We start from the raw sequence: 10269 nt of genomic DNA, 5'->3' as shown, positions 1-10269 counted from the left end.
GAGTTTTTGTAGTTTGTCACAGGCATCATTTATTTTGTAGGGCAAAGTTTAACTTCTGCAACGTAATACTGAGATAAATACCTTTAGCTTTCATGCAAGTTTTAATGCAGGTGGCTACAGTGAGACACCAGTGCTTTGAGTTGGGTTTCTCTGGACGTTTATCTGTTATCTCCCGCCGTGTTCCTGTAGAAACGGTTTCAGAAGGGTCGTCATTGAAAGTAGGGACAAGGGCTGCTTTTGCTGGCGGCCTACACAGTGCTCCAGCGTCTCTATGTATCGGCTTGGTGTCCCACTGTGAAAGTTTCAGCAGAACAGGCATTCATAAAACTTCTCCTTTCCTCGAAACTGTCTCGTATTTTGGGTCTGCAAAATTACTTGCATGTGGTTACTAGGGTGAATGTTAGTGGTTAATATTCACAAAATGTAGGTTTGTTTATTCACTTTGTGTATCAATAAAATTTATACATTTTCACACAACTGTGTCATGTGACATATCAAGTTAACCGAAATTGTTCAGTAATTCAATGTAGGGTGTGTTATTTGTCTGACATCTCACAATGTATTGCAGACCAATACCTCCATAAACAAAGAGAATGTGTGTCTTTGTCAGAGCAGGTGTGGCTCTCTATTTCATGATCTCTACAGATACGATTTAAAATATTTCAAAATGATTGCCACTGTGTCTCAAATCCATGCAGTTTGTCAGAAATGTAGGGCGAGGAAGCTGTGTAGTGTTTATTAAGTGCCAAAACAGTACAAACAATAGAGCTGTGTTATGGCTCGATCATGCAAGGTCAGAAATAATGAGATGCTTGTAACATATTTATAAAATATGGAAACGAAGAAAAATTATGGAAGACTGTGCAGTTAGAAGCATTACCTAATATGAACCTTACATCTAAGGAGAAGAAGTACTGTAAAAGTGAAACCTGACAGCTCGGCATGGTTCTTACAAAATGCAGAAATTTCGAAAAATTACAAAAAGCTGAAATTGGTGACAATTTGCTGTATCTGGTTCAAATATACGAGACAGGTACAATATCATATTCAGTGTGACTTGCTAATTTTTGCTACTTTTGAAGAGCGTCAAAATATTGAACAATCTTGTAATCATCAATCATTTGTTTCGTGTCATCACCCACACTGTAGAGACTTGTACCGTGGGAAGCAAGGAGAGCATGTCGTTTGGTGGCTGGTATCCCCTTTCTACAATACAGCTGCACAAATGTATTAACAGGGTCTTTATTCATAAGAACAAGATGCTATTTATCTTTAAGCACGATGTTCTGAAGTACAAGTCCTGCTATTAACACTACATGGAGACATGAACTGATAGACGCCAACCGAGCTTGTAACTGTGCTGACTGCAACCGCGACTGCCTCAGCTGACTGTAACTGACTGGGTACTCCTTTCCACAGCGGCGATCTATAAACTGGCGGTCAAGAGGGTGTTGGTGATGCACTGCTTGATAATCTGTCTTTGGCCTCTCCCCTAACAGGCACACTTGCTTCAGCGCCTTTTATCCATCTTCTTGGAACCACTTTGCTGACTGGTGCGTTGGTGACAGCTTATGCCGCACATTCCCCCTCCCCCCCCCCCCCCCGCCATCTGACTTGTGAGGCAACAGGAATATTTTCTGGAACGCTGCCGCCATGGCACACATCAAGGCCTGAAGGCACATCCTGAGGCCATGACGGCGACGGTGATGACAATGGTGGATCCAGGTTTATTGGGTCGGCAAGTGGGGTGGTGGGGGCGGGGTCGCAGAATCACAGAGCAAATGACATGTGTAAAGTTGGTTCTGGTGGCGGCACTGCAAGACAGGGAGACCTGCAATCAGATATATAGAAGAGCCAATGCGTTCTTGGATCATGTCAATTTGCCAGTGCACACAGTTGCCACAAACACTGAAAAGAACAAGATCGCATGAGACAAAGTGATACTTGTGGACTGTTGGCGGCGCCGAATACTGTGATGGGTGTAGCACGTGTAGCAGCACCCAATGGCGGCGGCCACGCATTGTAAGGTGTCAGGCAAATCCAACACCTTCCATGAACACCCTGACATGATAAGCAAATCCAGTAGTATGTCACATAGCTCGGAATAAATCGTGACATTAAATTAACCAAAGTAATACGAGTAACGAGTGAGCAAATAGAATACCACAGACTAACACAAGAATGCCTAAATGCATGTCGTACCTTCCCACCGTGAGACCGACGCAGTTCTGAGGGGAGAAACAAGAACAGAAGCCGAGAGCAGAACCGTGTTAAGCTAGAAGGCCCTACGATAAGGGACGGACTTGACACCCACGTCGCCAGCTAACCACTAGGGCTCACCATCCGCACGTTTTAGCGTGAGACTTTTTCGCGTCTCACGTACGTCAAAGGACCACCCCCCAACCCATGTTAAAAGCTAGAGCCCTCCAGAAGAACAGTATAGATCTTACGATAACGCTAAAAGGACCACACCAGCTGCAGGTTTTAGCGTGAGACTTTTTAGCGTCTCTGTTACGATGCAAACCTTAAAAACATTGCCCCACCACGAAAAGTATAACGTTTCTCATTGGATAGACAGAATTTTTGTAGGCGGAGCTAAAGGTTAACATTGAGACCCTGATTGGTCAGATGAAAACACAGCCAGATAGTTTTTTTAAACAAAATTCGGTAAATTGTAGTAACGAGAAGTTAGAGTAGAGTTGGTTCCGAGACGGCGAGCTGGATGGCTGCTGCGCCGGCCGCTGCCGCCTTGACGCTGACTAAACACCGACAAGGTAACGAACGCACGCGATGCCGCATTTTTGAGCGCATAAGGCTTCACTCAGAACTGCAGAAGTCTCATCTGTTACACCCCCTTTTTGCGTAATACTAGTGTCGATCGTTAATTAAAACTCATGGTATTCACATTTGCCACTTGAAGAAAACATCTGAAACGCGATGATTTTTCTTTTATATAGTTATTGAGAAGCCACATCAGCCACTGTAATTTACGACAAGTTATATAAGTTATTAAAGATAATTGAGGGTCACTGTAGACCATTTTGATAGTTTTTTCTTTTGTGAAACTTAAATTTAACCTAAATTATAGATGTGATATGGCATAGGTCATCCTTCGATCCATTGTAGAACTTGGAAACCCATTCAGGGAATATTCGTTCACATTTTTGTTGAACGCAGTTGGTTTTTACCATCCTTTTTTAAAACATTTCCTTTTATCAATAGTGCAATTTATAAACGATGTTTTGTGAGTAGAATAAAACTATCAATGTTAAACTTAACTGCTTTTTCTTCGTTATTTTACCAGCTAACTAAAAATAGGAAAGCCTTGAACCCTTTCCACTATATTTAGTTAGTATTAAGATTCTTTTACAGGGAGTGCAGTGGAGCTGTCGCTGAGATCATTTAGTATTTGGTTATATCATCGCTAGTCTCACTGAACTCTTCTGAATTCTACATGACATGTGTGGTCTGGCGTCTCCTTACCAGCAACAGGTCCGAGGTTCAAACGAGTTAATCCCCTAAAAAACACGCTCAGAGCGTCGTTGCGCGAAAGTGGTAGGGATACACGATATAGAACAAACAGACACCACCATGTATGTTTAGAAAATGGCGACCCTGCCAGGATGGTAAAATACCATGATTGAAGGTCGACCACATACCTAACTAGGTCAGAAAAACATCCTGCTGAAAAATTTTCGTAGTAAATTTTTTTTCTAAAGTTATACATAGTCGAAAACAGTAGCTGCAGCGATAGATAGTAATAAAGTATTCAACAAATAGTGAAACATTGTAACAGAGGCAACAGCATAATTAAGTTATGAATTTTGAAAATTGTTAGAATTAAGTTTTCTCTCCAGTGCAAGCGCGCAGGTGGCGGATACATCGTTGACAAGTTGGTTTTGACCCAACAAGTGAATGAACTGATTGTCAAGTCGTGTGAACAAAAAGTTTATGAAACGCGTGAGATCGTATGAGCGCATGTTGACGCGACGTAGGGCGCGTGAATTGCTTTTAAAACAGAAAATAAGGGATTCGGAAAGATTAGCAATGGCAGATCAAGACCTTGACCGAATTGAGGTAGAGAGTATCGCGAGAAATAAGACATATAACGCACCATAACGAGGATAATGTACGCCAAGGCACAGAAAACCTAGGTCAGCATACGACAGAGGAGCAGGAAAGTAGAGAGACAGTCGATAAGGATTCTAACTTGCGTCATGAATACGTAGAACCCATAGTACAAGTAATCCGAGCTCCCTCACCACAGAGCACAAGGAATGCGAGCAGAAACGTGTCACATCACAGTTCAATGAAATCGGTTGCGAACCAACACTTGGGCGAAAACACAGAGCGTAGGATGTCGGAAGAAAACGCAATAGGACCCACCAATCTGACAGAATTATTACAACAAATTACGGAAACCATGACAAGGCAAAATAAAGACATAGCGAACCAAATTCAAATTCAGAATGCAGAAACCACGAGACAAATGCGTGAGATTACAACTAAGTTACACCTAAGTCATATTGAAGACGAGGCAAAAGAATCTCGAGAAGTGATAGGAAACTTGATAATAGGTCACAATCAATTGAGAACAGACATTGACAAGGTACAAGCGGACGTACAAACATTGCGTAATGACACTGAGGACGAGATCAGAACATTACGTAACAACACCCAGGGAGAAGTCAAGAAACTAAAGAAACAGATAACCGTAATTACTAGACAAGCAGCAGGTACAGCGCGTGAAATTGTTGAAAACAGTGGGTTACACAAACGTATCACAAAAGCAGCGCTGAAAAGATATGATAATCGCACAGTCAAAATAGAAGCGCAAACGAAGCGACAATTTCAGAAATTGCGAACAGAGTTGTTGCAAACCATTGAAGAGCGTAGTGAACAGGATGGAACAAGCACAGAGTCTGCAACCACATCCGTATCTGTAAAAGCTCCGGAAAAACAAGCAATTAACGAAGATATTACACATTTGCGATTCCAATCACAGGCGGAAAGTAGCATATGTGAAATCAGACAGCCTGCACCGCGGGTACGCGAAAGTTACAGTGGACAATATCGAATGGATCTACCACAACCGGAAAGACCGACGGGAGAAATGATCAGAAACAAAAGTGGCGAAGAATCGCGAATTTCATATGGAACTATGACGAAGTACGACAACGATCATTTCCTCACAGTCAGAAAATTTCAACACTTTCGAGAAGAAAACTCATTACATCCACGAACTGTTATTGATCAATTCCGAGTAGGATTACCAGAACACTGGACGCTAGCACTCAAGTTAGACTTTATATGTGCACACATGTCAGGAACAGTCGCAGAAACCATGCAGAATGTTGCAGTGACATGCCGATCGTACGAAGATTTCAGAGAGAAGTTTCTCTCACGATATTGGTCCAGCGAAGTACAGAACAGAGTGAAATACGAATTATTACAGAACCCATATTTTGAAAATTCAGGAGAGAAGAGTCCCGTGAAATTTTTCGAAGTAATGGCAAACAAAAATCAATGCTTAGATGTACCATACAGTGACGGAGAGTTGATTAAATTATGCGCGATGAAGCTACCATTGAAATACCAACAATCATTAGTACGTCGTGGAGGCAATGACGTCGAAGCATTTAAAGGTAGTCTAAGGGAACTAGAGTTCATATTTTCGGAAGATGATGCAAGAAAAAGACGAAGCGCACGTGAAAACGATAGCAAAAAGCAGTGGAATCCGCAAGAAACAGTACGAAGTAACAATAATTAAAACCACGTGATAACTTCGCACCAAGAAACGACAATAGATTGCAACAAAGAACCGGTTATGGATTTAGAAGAGAATATGGCAATAACTATAATTCACCCAGGAACGGCAACAACTATTACAGAGGGAATAACGACAACCGGAACGGGTACTGGAGAACCAATAGACCGACAAATTATCAACAAAGAAACCACTATCAACAAGCTGAACAAGAAAAGCGAATACAGATAGAAGACGTGGAGGTAAGACCACCAAACCCCAATAAAAGTTCGAGTTGACAGCTAAGCGCCCATGCCAAAGAGAATGACGCACCGACCCAGGACAATTGCAGCACCTTGAACAGATAAGTAAAAGTCTTATCACGAGAAGAGAATAAGGAAGAAAAAAATCTGCAGGGACCAGATGAGAACGAAGACAAGAAAATAACAACATCGTGTTGGGACGAAATTAATTGGGAGAATACTGACGAGGAAGATGAATTACCAGAGGCATGCACAACGAATGTAGGAGGAAAGGACGAAGTAATGAGTATTGTAGAGCTATTTGAGATGGAAACCAGGGAAAGCGAATTCAATGAGGATAATGCTCAGTCGACAGAAGTTGAAAATAAGTTACTAATGGGCACACAACCCAACGTATATAATGAAGGAAGTTATGAAGCGATAATTAGAGCATTTAGATGCGATTATGTGGAAGTAGCGACGAAGAAGGAGAAGATAGACGAGGATGAGGAAAAAGTAGAGAATGCAGAAGAAAGCGTAAATGAAGGAAGAAATAGAGAAGAGGAAATAAAAGAGAGAGAAGTAGCAGTCGAAGCTTATCCTACAGAAAGTTCGAATTCACAAGGGAAATTCCTAAAAAGACTCATGTATGATTCAGTGGAGGATTCGTTGATGCAAGAAGAAGAAGAAGAGAACCAACCCTTTCAAATTCAACCAATTGTGAAGGCTATGGTAAAGCATATCCCAGTCAATATTGTAACTGATAGCGGAAGTGAACTGACTGCGATCTCAGAAAATTTATTCATGCAGTGTAATGCCAATGAGGAATTGCCAGTTCTGAAAACACGTAAGATTAAAGTAAGAGGTCCTATTAGAAAAAATGCTGCGGAATTTACGAGACAAACAAGGTTAACTCTTTCGTGCCAAGGTCAAAAGATCGAAGCCAACTTCGTGATTATACCTAAACTAACTGTAGATTTGATTATAGGTGCAGATTTTTAAAATGAGAGACGAGCGATAATAGATATGGGGAAAGGTAGCGTAATATTCGGGAATGTCACATTTCTCTTTGAGCAAAAACTAAAATTAGGAACAATACCAGTTATAAACAAACAATTAAGAATGACGCGAGATAAAGAGGATGAAGAATTAGAATGATATGCACAAAAGTTGGAATCGCCTCAACTCATGTTAGAAGCCCATAAAGGAATCGACAAAAAATTGCAAGAAGTTCAAGGAATTTCGGAATACAGTAAAAGAGAATTAGAGGGTATTTAAGGAGATAAAGCACAGGTATTTTTACCTAAGACTGGCAGTATTAAACACTTTCAGTACAAGTTTGAAGTAAAACAGCACAAACCATTTAGAGTGCCACCCTATACAATCCCATTAAGCTACAGGAATAAAGTATTCCAGGAGATATCTAAAATGTTAGATGACGATATTATTGAACCAGCTATCTCCACATATAACAGCCCGCTCCATATTGTACAAAAACGAGATGGGAGCTTCAGGTTAGTGCATGATTCCAGACTGATCAACGCAATCATAATCACTGAGTCAGATCGCCCAGAAAAATTAGAGGAATTGATACAAAACTTCCATGGTGCTAAGATATTTTCATCAATTGATTTACGGAGTGGTTTCTGGCAAATTGAATTGGCCCCAGAATGTAGAAAATTTACAGCATTTATCGTATTCGGTAGATGTTACCAGTTTAAACGATTGCCATTTGGTTTAAACATATCATCAGCAGCGTTTATTAGGGGATTTAATACTATACTCAGTCCTGAAATTTTACAAAAAAATTACTTGTTATGTTGATGATGTGATTATATCAGAACCCTCTTGGGAACATTACAACGACACATTAAATCAGTTTTTACAGATCATGAAAGATCATGGGGTCACAATAAATATAACAAAATCCAAATTTGGAAGGCGAGAGGTCAAATTTCTAGGACACATAATTACCGTGAAAGGGGTAATGCCCGACCCAGAAAAACTAACGGCAATCAAAGAATTCTCTACTCAATATAATAAGAAAACCCTCAGAGGATTTCTAGGTCTCACCGGATTCTATAAAAAATTTATTTGGATCGACTCTCTCGCAACACCACGCCTATGTGCATTGACTAGAAAAAACACGCCATGGGTATGGGATCAACAAGCCAATGAAGAAATTTTAAAAGTGAAAAACGCACTAACAACAGCACCGATTTTAGCACATCCTGATCTAACACAAAATTTTTGTATGGCCACTGATAGCGCGAAAACAGGTTTAGGAGTTGTGTTATTCCAAGAATACGAACAGGCAGGGCTAAGATCATATAGAACAATTGCCTTTGCCAGTCGGGTACTCACAAAAAGCGAGAAAAATATTCAGTCACGGAGCTGGAAGCATTAGCTATTGTATAGGGTTTCCGACGTTTTCGATATTTCCTATTCGGTAGAAAAACAAAAGTATATACTGACCACAAAGCATTAGAATTTCTGTTATCCGCCAAACTAACTCATGGGAGGTTAGCCAGATGGATGTTAATACTACAAGAATTTGACTTCACTATTACACACATACCAGGACTAGCGAATGTATTGGCAGATGCTTTATCACGATGTCCACAGGGTGCATCCAAAAACATAGGTTTGGAAGCAGCAGAAGACCAGCTTACAATGTACTATATGAAACAAGTACTTTTCGAAAACTACATTACGACACCATTGAAAAACATAGGCAAAGAACAGGACAAGGATCCCGAAATACTAGGAATCAAACACAAGTGGAGGAGTAAGGATTTTCCAGACATTCGACAGCACTATCTCGTAAAAAACAATGTTTTATTTTTTAGACGAAATGTTGCAACGAATGAATGGTTAATTTATATCCCAGATGAACTAATTAATAAGTACATATGGTATACACATTTAAGTAATGGCCACTTTGGACCAAAGAAATGCTTTTTAAAAATAAAACAAACAAGCCATTGTCCTAATATGGAAAGACGAATTAGAACAGTATTAGTCAAATGCAAAAAATGTATGAGGGCTAAACACGTCACTTTCCATACCAAACCACCTATGTTTCCAATAATCCCTAAAAGATTAAAACAAATAGCTGCAACAGATTTGATGGGGCCCCTCCTACGCACAAAAAATGGATATATTTTCATATTTGTCGTTTTGGAACTTACTTCTAAATATGTTACCTTGACACCATTAAAACGAGCAACAGGTCTTGCAATAAGAAAAGCCTTTAGATAAGATTTTCTCAGACAAGTAGGTCGAGTGGAACGAATAATTTCTGATAATGGCCCACAATACAAATCAGTGCAATAGCAGAACACGTTAAAACAACACAAAATAAAACCCATCTACATATCTAAGTACAAACCTAGCGTAAATTCAGCAGAACGATCTATGAAGGACATAGGCACTTTAGGCCGATTATATGCAGGCAAAAGACACAACACTTGGGATATATACCTTAAAGATTTTCAAGAAGTAATAAATGAAATGCCACATAGCACTACACTACTACCTCCAGTTACTGTACTTAAAAATATTGAACCCCCAAACATAACCAGAGAAAATGTTAGATTTCCTATTGTACCACGTAGACAGCACAAACAAATCATAACAACAGCACTCTCCAACATCAGAAAGGCAGCCATTAAAAGAAAAGAAAGAGGAGATAGAACAGCAATTAAAAGAACATTCTCAGTAGGCCATATAGTATTCGTAAAAACACACCATCTCTCCAGCAAACAGAAACACAAAATACATAAGTTTTACATTGCATACAAAGGACCTGTCATAATTAGCCAAATTGCTCATGATAATGCTGTGGTACTAATGAACCCAAAACAGGCAAAACCTTAGGACTTCACCATGAGAGCCATATAAAAAACTTTGAAGATTAATTTTATTACTGGTAAATAATCAGCACAATATTTCAAGATTATGTTGCAGATAAGATCGTCAGGAGAAAGAAGAATGAAGAGAGAGGAAGGTGGGAAAAAGACAGTAGTTTCAATAACTACACAAGAGTACCATAGATTAAGGTGAAGGGATAAAGTGTAGATAGTCTAACAGCATGAAATACTAATATGCTATACACCATGACACTACACAAAAATAAAAAACGAATTTGAGGATTCTTGAGTAGACTTTACGACTCCAAATATCTTAGAATTGTAACATGGAAAGGGCGCCGAAATTTGTAAAGCTTTTTAAGAAGGCGTAAAACAAGTAGATACTAGACATATGTTAGATGATTATAAG

Source organism: Schistocerca gregaria, chromosome 2, assembly GCF_023897955.1.
Source record: "Schistocerca gregaria isolate iqSchGreg1 chromosome 2, iqSchGreg1.2, whole genome shotgun sequence".
In the NCBI taxonomy this organism is placed as follows: Eukaryota; Metazoa; Arthropoda; class Insecta; order Orthoptera; family Acrididae; genus Schistocerca; species Schistocerca gregaria.
This window is presented reverse-complemented; position numbering follows the sequence as displayed.